This window comes from Nerophis ophidion, linkage group LG29 (assembly GCF_033978795.1).
Source record: "Nerophis ophidion isolate RoL-2023_Sa linkage group LG29, RoL_Noph_v1.0, whole genome shotgun sequence".
NCBI lineage: Eukaryota > Metazoa > Chordata > Actinopteri > Syngnathiformes > Syngnathidae > Nerophis > Nerophis ophidion.
The window spans coordinates 12,330,273-12,347,122 of NC_084639.1; the positions used below are offsets into that span (position 1 = coordinate 12,330,273).

The following is a 16,850-nucleotide window of genomic DNA, read 5'->3' on the forward strand; positions in this document are numbered from 1 at the left end:
TCAGAAAAAAAATAAAAATAAAAAGATATAATTAACCTCAAAATTTATGGAACATGTCCACAAAAAATCGAGCTGTCAAAACTGAATATTGCATTGTTGCATTTCTTTTCACAGTTTATGAACTTACATTCATATTTTGTTGAAGTATTATTCAATACATATATTTATAAAGGATTTTTGAATTGTTGCTATTTTTAGAATATTTAAAAAAAAATCTCACGTACCCCTTGGCATACCTTCGAGTACCTCCAGGGGTACGCGTACCCCCATTTAAGAACCATTGTTATAAATTTAATGAAGATGTATTGTGAGGGCGATTAGCACCTCCTAGTGGTCCCCTGCAGAACTGACTAATTTAGTCCAGTGCACGTCAGTGACGTCATCCTGCAAGCGGCGGAACTCAGGTAAGTCTGCTTTGTTAATCGCTCGAACAAAATAGTTCGTAAAACACAGTTTTGTGAACACAAGTGTCATTTCTATCCATTATAACCTTTGTTGAGTTTATATGAGTCGTAGTTTATACTTTTTGAATTGTTTTGTTAACGCGTGGACTTTATTTCGTCAAGTGTGTTTTGCGTGACACAGCCACAAATATGTTAGTAGCCATGAGGCTAACGGAGGAGCTAACTGTGTCTTGGACTGTTTGGTTTCTTCTTCGATACAAGATGCAGGTGTTTTGTATTCTGATAAGCCAACGTTTTTCCGCTATCATCAGGTACTCTATATTTTTCGTTATTTTACATGTTGGTTTGTTGACCCGTGGACCAGGGACGTCACTAGACCTAATACTGTACTGGGGCACAAATAATTCATGTGAGCGTGCAAAGTGCGCAAGCAAAAACATTTTTAGCACTTATTTATCATAAAAAAATACATAAATAGTGCTTTAAACTATGAAATCATATCAGATTATGTTGTATGGATCTGTGATTAACCACCTGAAATTAACTAATGCATTTGACCTACTTGTGCACTTTTTTACTCCAGACTTCTAAACTGCTACTGGTAAAAGCAAAAAGGAAGAGCAATGAATCTTTTTGAAATATATATTGCAGTAATCATTTGCAAATTTAACATCTACAAAAGTCTAACAAAAAATTAAGCAGCCCTACATCTCTGGGTTCTTTTATATTATTTAATTTCCATTTATGGCAATGTGGCTAATCCTATTTCAGATACACAAAACTATAAAATATACACAAAACAATAAAGCCACAGTAGTAGAATAAATGAACAACTGTTGTGTGTCTGTTCAGGTAATCATTTTCTGAGAAGTAAACTGTAACGTCTCCTTTTCATTTTTGCAAAGTGGTCAATCACTATGGACAGACATGGAAATATTACAGTAACTGTTATACAGTTGACCAGTGGTTCCCAACTGCTGGGTCGTGACATAAAAGTGGATTGTGTGTCATTTTCAGTGTCAGATGTGTGCATGAAGAAAAAAAAAACTTTAGGGAGAAAAAAATCAAATTGTGGCAACAAAACCAGATATTTTTAGCCATTTTTCTAGTAACTATTAGTGAGTATTTTAGCAAAAGGCAAACCAACTAACAAGTTGGAGGAGGACTCAGGACAGACGGCGGCGGTGATGACCAAGAAGAACGCGGAGTTGGAATATAATTACAACACTTTATGTACATATTAAATACATATTTATATAATATTTACATATTTATATAATATGTAACTACAAGCTCCATTCACAGACAGTCCAATTGCTTTTATGAGCGGTCGAGAGAGTCAAAAGCCGGAAAAAAAATAAATATTATTATTATTTATTTTTTATTTTTTTATTTGTGGCGGCCTTAATTCTTTCGTGGCGGGCCACCACAAATAAATTAATGTGTGGGAAACCCTGAAGTTACATTTAAACCAGTGTGGGTGGCACTGGGAGCAGGTGGGTAAAGTGTCTTGCCCAAGGACACAATGGCGGAAGCGGGGATCGATCCTGGAACCCTCAAGTTGCTGGCACGGCCGCTCTACCAACCGAGCTATACCGCCTCTGCCTCTGTCAGTACGTCTCTGCAGCACGCAGCATCATACTTGCCAACCCTCCTGGTTTTTCCGGGAGACTCCCGAATTTCAGTGCCCCACCCGAAAACTCCCAGGGCAACCATTCTCCCGATTTCCACCCGGACAACAATATTGGGGGTGTGCCCTCAAGGCTCAGCCTTTGGGGTCCTCTACAACCTGTCGTCACGTCTGCTTTTCCTACACACAAACAGCGTGTCGGCACAGTCACATAATATATACGGCTGTTACACACACACATGAGTGAACACAAGGCTAACTTACTTGATCAACAGCCATACAGGTCACACTGAGGGTGGCTGTATAAAAAATGTTAACACTGTTACAAATATACGCCACACTGTGAACCCACACTAAACAAGAATGACAAACACATTTTGGGAGAACGTCCGCACTATAACACAACATAACAAATACTCACATTCCCTTGCAGCACTAACTCTTCCGGGACGCTACAATACACCCCCCCGCTACCACCAAACCCTTCCCCCCAACTCCGCCCACCTCAACCACCCCGCCCCCCATCTCTCGAATTTGGATGTCTCGGGGTTGGCAAGTATGCACAGCAATGTCCCACCCACAGAACCATCTGATTGGTTACACACAGAGCGGTAACAGCTAATCAGCAGTGCGTATTCAGAGCGCATGTAACAGCCAATCAGCAGTGCATATTCAGAGCACATGTAACAGCCAATCAGTAGTGCGTATTCACAGCGCATGTACTGCCAATCAGCAGTGCATATTTGGAGTGCATGGAGTCAGTGCTCCTTCAGTGGTGTGAGCAGAAAGGTATGCATAAGGCAGCGAACTCTCCCCAAATTATAATAAACACTTCCATGTCAACTACTAGTAACACCACTATGAGCCTGTTGACGTTCATAAGTGGCAGCTCAGCTCGCTCGCAGTACTTGAGGTGAAGGCTAACTAGCTTTTAGCGTAACGTTAGTGCGGTGTGCGTGCGTGCGTGTGTGTGTTATGGACAGAAAAGCCCTGTCTGTCTGAGAGAAAGACAACATTTTTAACCTACAGCTAAGTTATTTCACTTTACCTTTTTCTGTCTTGATTGAGCTGTGTTGAAGCAGCAAAAAAGGACTTATTGTTAAATGAAGCGTTTTCTGAAGCTGTCTCTGATAGTTGATATAGTAATGTAGCTGCATCATAAAGCCTACATGAACCCAATGGTGTTCAGGGATGAATAGTCTCTCCTATTGCTATTTTACTATTTTTTCAGTTATATTTACACTAATCATTAGTAATGTAGCAGCCTAGTTTTCAATGGCAGGGTCCCTGCTATCACATGTTAATAAAATATAAAATTTATATAATAAAAATCAACTGCAGGCTTTCCAAATGCTGTAATAAATTAAGCATGATGAGTTGAGCATATGTCAGCATGTAGCCCCACTTTTAACGCTTTTATTTTTTTCAAACGCTTACTTACAGTTAGTCATTAAATTGACTTTGTAAGTCATTATTTTAGTATCTCAGGTAACTAGGACTGTTTTGTTTTTACTTTACGGAAAAAAATATTGAGATATATATCTTATATCGCCATTCAGCAAATGAAGTGGAAAACACAACCGAAAGTTGTCGGATTCTTCACGCCAAAAAACGGCAGATAATATGTCTTATCTTATAATCAAACCATAATAATACTTGTATGTTTAATGCGCCGACAATCCATCAAGCGGTGTGGCTTCATAGCTTACCAAAGTCGTGGTAAAACATTCTGATAGTTTTTTGAGCGCTGTGTGAAATGTTGTATGTATTCAATGGAACCTATAAAATGTTGGTGTAAATGTATCTCAATGTTTGACTGCCATCCACTGGTCACACTTATCATTACACCATGCACCAAATAAAATGGCTTCGAGGTCGGTAAGCAAAACCAGAATTATTCCATTAATAATCATTATCATCGTTGAAAATGTAATGTAATACTATATAATACGCATGCAAAGAACTCAGAAAATATTTCACAGTTGGCAACTCTACCCTGTTGCCACACCCCTTCAGGTGATATGGTTGCGGTGTTGTGACCTCTGTTTACATTTGTCACGTCAAAAATACACCTTCTCGCTGGCTGCTACTAAATACTCTACAACTACAACGGCATTGGAACTAACAGTGTTCAATGTGTAATCATCCAAATATAGTTGGCAGCAAAGTGGATAGCCGTCAACGTTGTGGCTCGGAGAGCGAAAGCAGGCGACAACAAGTAAGCTCGTTGGATGGTTAGATAATTAGTGTTTGTCTTCCAGTCCTGTAATTTTAATAAAGTATATGGTTGATGATTGAATTCAGTGAGCCATTCAGGCAAGAGGAACAGAGAGTACAAATTTTAAATCATATTTTTCTTGATACTTCATTTAAAAAAACGCAGAAGTGATATTTTGACGCGAAAATTTATTTTTTAAAACGCATATTTCTGTGTTTTCAGGGAAATTTCACATGCCTGCTGACTTGCCAACATCTATCATGTTCTTAAAGTGTAACAAGAAGTTAACCACTCGTGCTGTTAAGACATGAAAACAATGATAGGACTCAGCATGTACCACTATGATGAAGTTAAACGTCAAATGTTGTTTATATTGAGACAGGTAAACAATACACCACTGTCATTTCTTGAATGGAAAATGACAGAAGTGTTAAGAAAAAAAAGAGTTGCATTTCAGATCTTTTTGACATTCTTTGTTTTATTAACAGTCGAACTACTAAAACTCACCGGTCACGCCATAAAGAGCCAGAACTCAGCTTCCAAACAATGCGATGGTTCAGCGTGGCGCACAGGAAGTTGTTGACTTGAGGCACCTAAAAACACCCAAATAAGGAGGTCAGTAAACAGGAAACACAAACACGCACATACACAGACACACGCACACACAAAGGAAGGCACCTGGTTGAAGAGCATGCTGCCTTCAGGGACCCCAGGCCAGCACATAGTCGTGCTCATGCTGTCTTGTTTCCTATTGATTCACAGGGTTTCCTCATTGACGGATATCCTGTGTGAATCTGACATTGTCTCGGCCTCTTTGTGCGGCCATATCTATAATTGGTATCGTTCAGTTCACTTTGGAATTTTCTCCATTTGAATAAGGAAGCTCATGTGGAATGCTTTGTGTTTGCTGACCTTCACGGCCAAGCCCAAGTGGTTGCACAGAAACGTGCACACACACACTTCTGGAAAGACATGGCTCCAACTTGATTATTCCATGGAGTTCTTTTATTTCTTGCGAGTAATGAATATGTTTTAGGCAAAGTGATACCATGCATGCGGGGGAAAAGAAATCATGCAGAAATTCCCGAAAGAATCGGGTATCTGCCAGATTAATCAGCAAACAACTTCTGCTTAGAGAAGCAATTTTTTGTGCTTGTGAAGAATGCAAATCTACTGTATGTATTTTTTATATAAAAAAAAATATTTAAACATGTCAACTGAAAATAAATACATGAAATAAATGTACACTTCATGAAATCCATAACAATTTCCCCCCCTATTTTTAAAGATAATAACCCTTTTTTTGTGATAATAAAAACAGAACTGCACCAATTTTGTTAAGAGGAGTGTTACTAATACTAATACTTGTATACCGTACAACCCTACCTCATAAACGTCCCTTTTCTATCAGTACAACTGTGTGCAAGCCTTTTAAGTGTTGTGTCACGGCTCAAGTCCTTCTTGACCTCTGACCCAAAGTAGCTACTGGTGAGTATTTAGTCACTAAACTGTTCGAAGAGTGAAGAGAACGTAAGATAATAAGGAAGTGTTATTTGGAAATGTTTGGGTTGGACTTCTGACTCTAAGAACAGATTCAGTGTTCACATGCAGGAGTTCATGAGATGCTTGAGAGTGGATTAGTGCCTAACTCGATCTCTTGACCTTTCAATGGAAGCCAGGAGGGGGTAAAAAAACCCCACAAAACCTGCAGGAGCACATTCCTCATTCCCTCCGACACTTGTAAAGTGCTCTACCTCATGACAAAAGGAGTTAAAGGCGACCAGTCGAGTCAAGTAGTGACGTCAGAGGGGACTTTAAAGGCCTACTGAAATGAGATTTTCTTATTTAAACGGGGATAGCAGGTCCATTCTATGTGTCATACTTGATCATTTCGCGATATTGCCATATTTTTGCTGAAAGGATTTAGTAGAGAACCCATCCATCCATCCATTTTCTACCGCTTATTCCCTTTCTGGGTCGCGGGGGGCGCTGGCGCCTATCTCAGCTACGAACATCGACGATAAAGTTTGCAACTTTTGGTCGCCAATAAAAAAAGCCTTGCCTTCAGATTAGATTAGATAGTACTTTATTTATTCCGTCAGGAGAGTTCCTTCAGGAAAATTACAATTTTCAGCACAATCCCATTCAAGATCAGACAAACATTACAGGGAGACAGAACAGGATCGCTGACAGGTCTGCCCGCTTCCAGCGCCCCTTACAAAAAAGATGATACAGGTAAACAAGGGGGGGGGAAATAGAAGATTAAAAATAAAATAAAAATAAAAAATCGGTCTTAGCCTGGGCCCTGGAGAGGGGGTGCAGACTGAGGCCAAGGGAAAAAAACAACTCATAGCCATAGTACAAATCCTTCTTACATGTGTGTAAGAGGGAAACATCAAAGAACACAGAGGACATTAAATACATTAAAGCAGCAGATACAACCAGACACTTCTACATACAGCTATGAATAAAAAGTAAAAGAAACATATCCACTGTGGTGTTCCACGCCATCGTCCTCTGGGGTGGAGGGAGCATGGCCACAGACGGGAGCAGACCCAACAAAGCAACCAAGACTGCCGACTCCACTCTCGGCCAGTGTCCAGTCCGCATGGGTGAAGTGAATTATATTTATATAGCGCTTTTCTCTAGTGACTCAAAGCGCTTTACATAGTGACACCCAATATCTAAGTTACATTTAAACCAGTGTGGGTGGCACTGGGAGTTGGTGGGTAACGTGTCTTGCCCAAGGACACAACGGCAGTGACTAGGATGGCGGAAGCGAGAATCGAACCTGCAACCCTCAAGTTGCTGGCACGGCCGCTCTACCAACCGAGCTATGCCGCCCCATGATGAGCGATGATACGTCCAAGGTGACTGAGGTGTCCGACACCTGCTCAACCAGCCAAGACACCGCGAAGCCTCTCCGTCCCAGCGCTCAGTGCTAGCTCTGCAGCCCTGTCCCCTCATCCGCATCTCCTCCAGTCCCTCCAAACCGACTCCGGTGTGGCAGACACCCAGCAGCTGGTCTCCATGGCCAAAAGGCTCCCGGGAGGCAGATCCAGAAGTCCACAAAAAAATCACCACAGAGGTCACGAAAGTGCCACCCCTTGTCACACAGTCCCAAAGGGTCCTGGACCAAAAGGCAAAAAAATATAATAACACATGAAAACAATAGGGAAACACAAAAGGATGACACAAGAGCATAGAGCTCCTGCCAACAGCAGCCACTGCAGCAGCGCCATCTTGGAAAAAAAAAAAAAAGTTACCGGAAGTAGCAGACGATGTGCGCGTGATGTCACGGGTTTTAGGGCTCCTCACATCCTCACATTGTTTATAATCATAGCCACAAGCAACAAGAAAGATTCGGACCGAGAAAGCGACAATTTCCCCATTAATTTGAGCGAGGATGAAAGAGTCGTGGATGAGGAAATTTAGAGTAAAGGACTAGAAAAAAAAAAGGCGATTGCAGTGGGAGTGATTCAGATGTTATTAGACACATTTACTAGGATAATTCTGGAAAATCCCTTATCCGCTTATTGTGTTGCTAGTGTTTTAGTGAGATTAAATAGTACCGGAAAGTCGGAGGGCTGCGGTGAACGCCAGTGTCTCTGAGAGAAGCCAATGGAGGAGCCGAGATCACAGCTGCCTATTTGACAGCTGCAGGAGGAGGTCGCATAATCCGCTGAAGTCACCGGTAAGACCCGACTTAATATCACAATTGGTTGACATGTGGTAGAGAAACATGTTCACTCGATCGCTCTGTGTTAAAGCTTCACAACAAACAAAAAAAACCGGCTGTGTTTCGGTTGCTAAAGGCAGCTGCAATCCACCGCTTTCCACCAACAGCATTGATCTTTATAGTCTCCATTATTAATTGAACAAATTGCAAAAGATTCAGCAACACAGAAGTCCAAAATACTGTGTAATTATGCAATGAAAAGAGACGACTTTTAGCCATGAGTGGTGCTCGGCTGAAATGTCCTCTCCAACCAATAACGTCAAAAGCACGCGTCAACATAAGCGTCATCATTCCGCGACGTTTTCAACAGGACACTTCGCGGTAAATTTAAAATTGCAATTTAGTAAACTAAACCGGCCGTATTGGCATGTGTTGCAATGTTAAGATTTCATCTTTGATATATAAACTATCAGGCTGCGTGGTCGGTAGTAGTGGGTTTCAGTAGGCCTTTAAATGTATGAGCTGCTTTCACAAGGCGGCTATGGCCCCTGTGAAGAGTCAACGTGCTGCCACTTCTCCTTTTTCTTCGCTTGGTGACCTCATGCCTGCCCTCTGTCAGGGGACAATGAAGGAAACCTCACCCAGAAAGACTTAATTGAGCTAAAAAAAAACTTATCAATCAAAGTTTATTTATATAGCCCTAAATCACTAGTGTCTCAAAGGGCTGCACAAGCCACAACGACATTTTCTGCTCAGATCCCACATCAGGGCAAGAAAAAACTCAACCCAATGAGAAACCTTGGAGGGGACCGCAGATGTGGGGACCCCCCCACCTCCCACATACAACCCCCCACTCCCCAAGGCAACCGGTACAATGGACTTCGAGTGGATCTAGTGAATAGTGTGAGAGTCCAGTCCATAGTGGGGCCAGCAGGGGTCATCTTGAGTGGAGACAATCAACTGATGCACAAACGAGTGCTCCACCCCGGGTCCCCACTTGGAACAGCTAGCGCATCATCTGTGGTCACCTGATAACCTCTCCACGCAGGAGAAGGGGGCAGAGCAGAAAAGAGACGGCAGATCAACTGGTTTAAAAGGGGGACTTATTTAAAGGCTAGCGTATACAAATGAGTTTTAAGATGGGACTTAAATGCTTTATAGGCTTTATTTGCTGCAACATTGACTGGTTATTGGAAGCATTATAGCTGGGTTGCATATGACGTAGGGTTGTCCCGATACCAATACTTTGGTACCAGTACCAATATTATTTCGATATTTTCGTTTTTTTTTCTAAACAAAGGGAACCACAAAAAAATTCATTATTGGCTTTATTTTAACAAAAAATCTTAGGGTACATTAAACATATGTTTCTTAGTGCAAGTTTGTCCTTTAATAAAATAGTGACCATACAAGACAACTTGTCTTTTAGTACCGGTAGTAAGTAAACAAACAAAGGCTCCTAATTTAGCTGCTGGCATATGCAGTAACATATTATGTCATTTAACATTCTATTATTTTGTCAACATTATTAAGCACAAGTGTTAGAAAATGTGTTATTATAAAGGCCTACTAAAACCCACTACTACCGACCACGCAATCTGATAGTTTATATATCAATGATTAAATATTAACATTGCAACACATGCCAATACGGCTTTTTTTAGTTTACTAAATTACAATTTTAAATTTCCCGGGAGTTTCGTCTTGAAAACGTTGTGTAATGATGACGTGGACGCGTGTCGTCACAGGGTTTTAGGAAGTGTGAGCGCTACGCACACACACAGTTAAAATTTGTTTGCTTTAACGGCATAATTACACAGTATTTTGGACATCTGTGGAGCTAAATCTTTTGCAATTTGTTCAATTAATATTGAAGAAATCGCAGTAGAAAGATGGAGGTGGGAAGCTTTAGCCTTTAGCCACACAAACACACGGTGATTCCTTGTCTAAAATTCCCTGAGGTGAAAATTTACTATGGATCTGAGCGCGGTCAAGCGAACATGAATCCAGACCAAATGTCAACCAGCAGGTTTCGGTGAGAAAATTGTGGTTAAAAAGTCAGTTCTTACCGGATAAAAGCTGAGCTTGTGCCGTCCATAGCTGCCGTCGACTCCCCTGAGACACTGCGCGTCAACACCCGGCCGTGGAGACATCCTTCTGACTATCAGGTAATATTAAACTCACTAAAACACTAGCAACACAATAGAAAGATAAGGGATTTCCCAAAATTATCCTAGTAAATGTGTTTAAAAACATCGGAGTACGTCCAATGCTATCGCGTTTTTTGTTTTTTTAACTGTTTTTTTTTTTTTTTTTGTAGTCCGTCACTATCAATATCCTCAAACACGAATCATTCATCCTCGCTCAAATTAATGGGGAAATTGTCGTTTTCTCGGTCCGAATAACTGTTTTTGTTGGAGACTCCCATTAAAATCAATGTGAATATATGAGGTGCCATCAACATGTGACGTCATCGTCTGCGACTTCCAGTAAAGGCGAGGCTTTTTCAGGAAGTACCAAAAGTGGCGAACTTTATCGTCGATTTTCTCTACTAAATCCTTTCAGCAAAAATATGGCAATATCGCGAAATGATCAAGTATGACACATAGAATGGACCTGCTATTCCCGTTTGAATAAGAAAATCTCATTTCAGTAAGCCTTTAATCTACTTGTTAATATCTGCTTACTTTCGTTTTTAACATGTTCTATGTAAATTTCTGTTAAAATGTAAAAAACACTTGTTCTTCTGTTGTTTGATATTTTACATTAGTTTTGGATGATGCCACAAATTTGGGTATCAATCAGATACCAAGTAGTTACAGGATCATACATTGGTCATATTCAAAGTCCTCATCTGTCCAGGTACCTATTTCCTGAGTTTATAAACATAATATGAACTTTAAAAAAACGAAAGAAGATGTTGTTTTGCCAAAAAATATCGACATAATCATAGTAGTATCAACTAGATATAGTGGATGTCATGTGTAGATCCACCAATGGCGTTTGTTTACATTGTGATGCCGGTGATCTACGGTGTGGAGTGAAGCATGTTTAGCTTTTCCTCATCCTGCAGGGATGATACTTGTAAGAAACTTACTTTTTCGTCACCATGGAGGCAAGGATTAGTTATTTAGAAGTAGCTACAACACTGCCGATGGCGGATGGACATTAGCCGCTAGCTAGCTAGCAATGTCTTAAAGTACCTCTTTCTGAGGGTGTTTTAGTGTTATGACTTCACCTTAATCGTTAGTTTTTAAGTCAACATGCGTCTGTTCTCCCTTTTCTGTCTACACACCTTGTCTGCTTGTAAGTACTCTGTGATTGTGCACTGCCGAACATGCTCGTCTGCTGGTAAACCAACAATAAAACAACGTGACGACGGGGGCGCAGGGGGTGGGGGACCAGTACTTTTCAGAGGCGGTGTAGTACTGAAAATGAGTCATTAGTATTTATACTAATACCGGTATACCGTACAACCCTAGTGTAGAGTTTGAGCAGAAAATGTCTTATTGATTTTCTGTTTTTGGGTGTTTCAGTCGTTTAAATACAGTTATAGGAAATAGCTTTCATAGAGTCCCGAAAAAGGTGATTCATAAAGGTAATAAAGTCAGCACGAAAACGAAAGTACATCAAAGAAAATGTCTCTTAAAAATATCACTCTGATCATCTTGTGGAATACAATCTGACCGCTTGTGTCTGCAGCGATCACTTTGTAAAATGTTTGAACATTTGATTTGTTTGAGAAACTTTCTGTGTTGCAATCAAGTTTATTCTCTGCTGCATTAATAGTGTTTGAGAGCAGAACTAAATTTAAATAAAGGACAAGGGATCGCATTACTTTGTGTTCTTGTTTTGGTTGCTACAGTATGTCTAAATATAACTACTGTTATCGTCATCGTGGAAATGTGCGCTGCCTCACGATCAATCAATCATCCATCCATCCATCCATTTTCTACCGCTTATTCCCTTTGGGGTGGCGGTGGGCACTGGTGCCTATCTCAGCTGCAATCCGGCGGAAGGTGTGGTACACCCTGGACAAGTAGCTACCTCATCGCAGGGCCAACACAGATAGACAGACCACATTCACACCCTAGGGCCAATTTAGTGTTGCCAATAAACCTATCCCCATCCCCAGGTGCATGTCTTTGGAAGTGGGAGGAAGCCGGAGTACCCGGAGGGAACCCACGCAGTCACGGGGAGGACATGCCCGAGCCCGGGATTGAACCCAGGACTACTCAGGACCTTTGTATTGTGAGGCAGACGCACTCGTCCCTCTGCCACCGTGCTGCCCTCAATCAATCAATTAATGTTTATTTATATAGCCCTAAATCACAAGTGTCTCAAAGGGCTGCACAAACCACAACGACATCCTCGGTTAAGATCCTAAATCAGGGCAAGGAAAAATTCAACCCAGTGGGATGACAATGAGAAACCTTGGAGAGGACCGCAGATGTGGGCAATGGTTGACACACGCACAGGCCGCGGTCTTTAGGGCGTTGCCCACATTTAATTTTAACAATGTAAAAAAAAAATTGGGGCATGGGCACAAATGAACTTTTTCGCCAATGCATTTAGAGCTTCATGATTCTATCAATATTTGTGAGGACCTTGATTAATTAATCTAGGCCAGGGGTGTCCTAACTATGTGTTCAGTTTGGCCCACAAAGCGAGTTTAATTTGGTCCGAGGGGTGCCACTAAATTAATCTGACTGTATTATTGCTGCATTTGTGTCGCCATCTTGTGGAAAACATGAGTAATTCAGGTTAATGACTATGAATTGCACTTTGAAGTGTTGGCAGAGCCGTATTTTATGACCGCAATCCAAACAACCTTCCCCACTCATGACTCAAATAAACCAACACAAAAGGTCACTACACATGGTCACACATAACACAACCTGCTCACTGAACTTTGTGAGTATTAACACACATTTCAAAATCACACCCATTGAAATCCCCTGCAATGCATGATAGGAAAATACAAACCACTCTTTCCTCACTTATCCATGTTTTGATGCATTTGAACTGCTTGATGTTTCTGATTGATTACAAAACTTAGAGGTCGTCACGGAAGTAAACAAGGCAGGAGTCAAACGTTCACATACTCTGAATATTCAGTTATATTGAGTATTGTGTTTGTATATAAAAACTAGAATATACAACATATTTTCATTTATTTCACCTTTTTTGTTAAGTACATAACTCCACGTGTGTTCATTCATAGTTTTGATGCTTTCAGTGACAATCTGCAATGTATATAGTCATGAAAACAAAGCAAACGCATTGAATGTGTCCAAACTTTTGGGCTGTGTGTGTGTGTGTGTGTGTGTGTGTGTGTGTGTGTGTGTGTGTGTGTGTGTGTGTGTGTGTGTGTGTGTGTGTGTGTGTGTGTGTGTGTGTGTGTGTGTGTGTGTGTGTGTGTATATATATATATATATATATATGTAAGTGTGTGTGTATATGAGGGGTGTGGGAAAAAAATCGATTCGAATACAAATAGCGATTCTCACGTTGTGTGATTCAGAATCGATTCTCATTTTTAAAAAAATCTATTTGTTTTTTTTAATCAATCGAACAAAACAATACACAACAATACCATAACAATGCAATCCAATTCCAAAACCAAACCTGACCCAGCAACACTCAGAACTGCAATAAACAGAGCAATTGAAAGGAGACACAAACACGACACAGAACAAATCAAAAGTAGTGAAACAAAAATTATATATATATATATATATATATATATATATATATATATATATATATATATATACATATATATATGTATATGCATATGTATGCATGTATATATATATGTATGTATATATGTATATATATATGTATGTATATATATATATATATATATATATATATATATATATATATATATATATATATTTTTTTTTTTTTTGTATGTATACAGACCAAAATGCAACCTGAAAGTAATGTGCAACGCACAGGGAAACCTGGTGAGACGGAGGAGAGGCTGGGGCAGGACACAAACCACAGTCCCCAGCATCTCCAGGCACATGATGGACATGGGGGGCAGGAGAAGCATCGCTGGTGTGACGGAGGCAGCAGGGCACCACAGTGAGAGGGAAGTCACTCAGGACACCAGACGGCATGGCCAGAACACTTGTGCTGGAGACGTTCGGAAAGAACGAGTGAACTTGCCAACTGCAGCTGAAAAGAAAGAATGGGATATGTTTGACTGTGATGTCGACCAGGTGCTGGAAGCGGCACTCGCAGGAGACGTGGGAAAGAAGCTCAAGGCCATGTCCTCGATAATCTGGAGTATAGGCGCTGATCGCTGCGGAAAGAAAGAACGAAAAGGCAGAGTAAACATCCAGCCCAAGGAAAACAGACGCCTGAAGGAGATAGCAATCCTTAGAGGAGATTTGCGGAGGCTTAAGAAGGCCTTTCGTGAAGCAACAGCAGACGAGAAACCAGCTCTCACAGAATTGCGAAACGGCCTGAGGGAGCGAATTAAGATCTTGCGACGAGCTGAGTGTCACCGCAGGAACAGGAAGCAGCGGTTGAAGGAAAGGGTGGTCTTCACAAAGAACCCATTCAACTACCTGTCGAAACTCCTGGGTGATAAAAGATCAGGAGAGTTGAAAGCAACAAAGGAAGAGGTGGAGGCGCACCTTCGGCAGGTCCACAGCGATCCCAGGAGGGAGGACAATTTGGAGGAGATGGAGAGGCTCATTAAACCAGCTGAACCAACTATTCCTTTTAAGACGGAGAAACCAAGCTGGCAGGAAGTCAGTAGCTTCCTTAAGAAGGCAAGAGGAAAATCAGCCCCAGGGCCAAATGGCATCTCGTACAGTGTTTACAAGCATTGCGAAAGGCTCAGGAAACGACTCTGGAAGCTACTGACGGTGGCATGGAGGAAGAATTTCCTTGCTGATGAATGACTGGTGGCTGAGGGATGCTTCATCCCTAAGGAAGAAAACTCTTCAGGGATAAAGCAATTCCGTACCATTTCCCTCCTCAATGTGGAAGCTAAGCTCTTCCTGGGGATTCTGGAAAAGAAGTTGACCACCTTCATATTGGACAACGGTTACATGGACACTTCAGTTAAAAAAGGTGGCATTCCAGGGGTATCTGGCTGTCTCGAACACACCAGCGTAATCTCCAAGATCATCGAGGATGCAAAGAGGAACCACGGAGACCTAGCAGTTCTGTGGCTTGATCTAACAAATGCCTATGGAACGATACCCCACAAATTAGTGGAGCTGACTTTAAAGACCTACCACGTACCAGAGCAATTACAGAAACTCTTGCGGCAGTACTTTGACAGATTCAACATGCGATTCACCTGCGGAGAATTCACCACCAACTGGCATAGACTAGAAGTGGGCATTGTCACTGGCTGCACAATTTCAGTGATTTTATTTTCTACAGCGATGAACCTTCTTGTCAAGTCGGCAGATAAGTTATGTCGAGGCGCAGTCCTTGCAAGCGGAATCCAGATGCTACCCATTAGAGCGTTCATGGACGACCTTAGCATCACAGCAAGATCAGTGCCAGGAGGAAGATGCATTTTGGAGGACCTGATTGAGCTCACTAATTGGGCAAGGATGAAGTTCAAACCGGCAAAGTCCAGAAGCCTAGTTCTGAAGAAAGGGCGTGTTCAGGAACGGTTTCGCTTCAAGATCAGGGAGAACATCATCCCAACTGTCCAAGAGAAACCTGTGAAGTGCTTGGGGAAGTGGTACAGGGCAGATCTCAATGACCGACTGAGTGTGAAAGAAATGCTTAGCCAAGCAGAAGCCTGGATGACATCCCTAGAAAAGAGCGGCCTCCCGGGCAAGTATAAGGCCTGGGGTTACCAACATGGGGTTCTCCCCCGTCTGCTCTGGCCACTCCTAGTTTATGAGGTACCTGTATCCACAGTTGAGAGTCTGGAGAGGCTGGGTGTCCCAAGAAGCTTCTGTTCCATTGGACTGTACAGCACAGGAAGCAAGCTACAGCTGCCAATAACATCAGTGGTGGAGGAGTACAAGGTGACAAAAACACGCCAGGCGATGATGCTACGAGACAGCGAAGACGAGCGAGTACGACAAGCAGGCATTGTCGTCAGGTCAGGCATAAAGTGGTCAGCTAGCGAAGCACTGAGGGAGGCGGAGGATCGACTGCATCACGCGGACATTGTGGGATCAGTAGCCCAGGGAAGACTTGGTCTGGGTTGCTCTTCCAGAACAAATTGGAACAAAGCTGACCCAAAGGAGCGGCGAGGTTTGGTGCAGAGGGAGGTCCGAAAGGCTGAAGAGGAAAGCCGGCATGTCAAGGCAGTAACCATGAACAAGCAATGCACCTGGACTAGATGGGAGAGTGTAAAAGACAGATCTCTAACCTGGAAGGACATCTGGAGCATGGAAGGCCACCGGATTAAGTTCCTGCTGTGTTCTACATATGATGTCCTGCCCACCCCATCAAACTTCCATACTTGGGGAATGGTAGAGAGTCCCAGCTGTACACTCTGCGGAAAGATAGCCAACCTGGAGCATGTCCTCTCCTCTTGTCACTCAAGTTTAGCAGATGGCAAGTTCCGGTGGCGTCATGACCAGATCCTTGCTCAGCTGGCAGAGGGTGTTGAGCAGGCCAGGAAGAGGACAAGGCAGCTCTCTAATGGGCCTCGCTTCATCCACTTCATCAGGGCAGGTGAAAGCGCAGCAGCAGGAGGGAGAAACAAAGGAATCCTGGCCACGGCAAGCGACTGGGAGATGCGGGTCGACCTGAAGAAGCAGCTGAAATTCCCTGAGGAGATAGCCCACACTACCCTGAGACCTGATATTGTTCTGTGGTCTAAAGGAACCAAACAGGTGGTGCTTATCGAGCTGACAGTACCCTGGGAAGAGAGGATAGAGGAGGCGTATGAACGCAAACTCAAAAAAATACCAAACCCTCATC

General features: G+C 42.2%; 1 long non-coding RNA gene across 1 annotated transcript in view; it reads left to right on the top strand.

The window, feature by feature from the left end:
* Positions 1–324: 324 nt before the first annotated feature.
* LOC133546141 (uncharacterized) overlaps positions 325–16,850 on the top strand; it is a 141,558-nt gene continuing 125,032 nt past the window's right edge. Inside the window, exons 1-2 of the long non-coding RNA XR_009805000.1 lie at positions 325–404; positions 4,741–4,867. This is a non-coding gene — a long non-coding RNA (uncharacterized LOC133546141). The remainder of the gene's footprint in view (positions 405–4,740; positions 4,868–16,850) is intronic.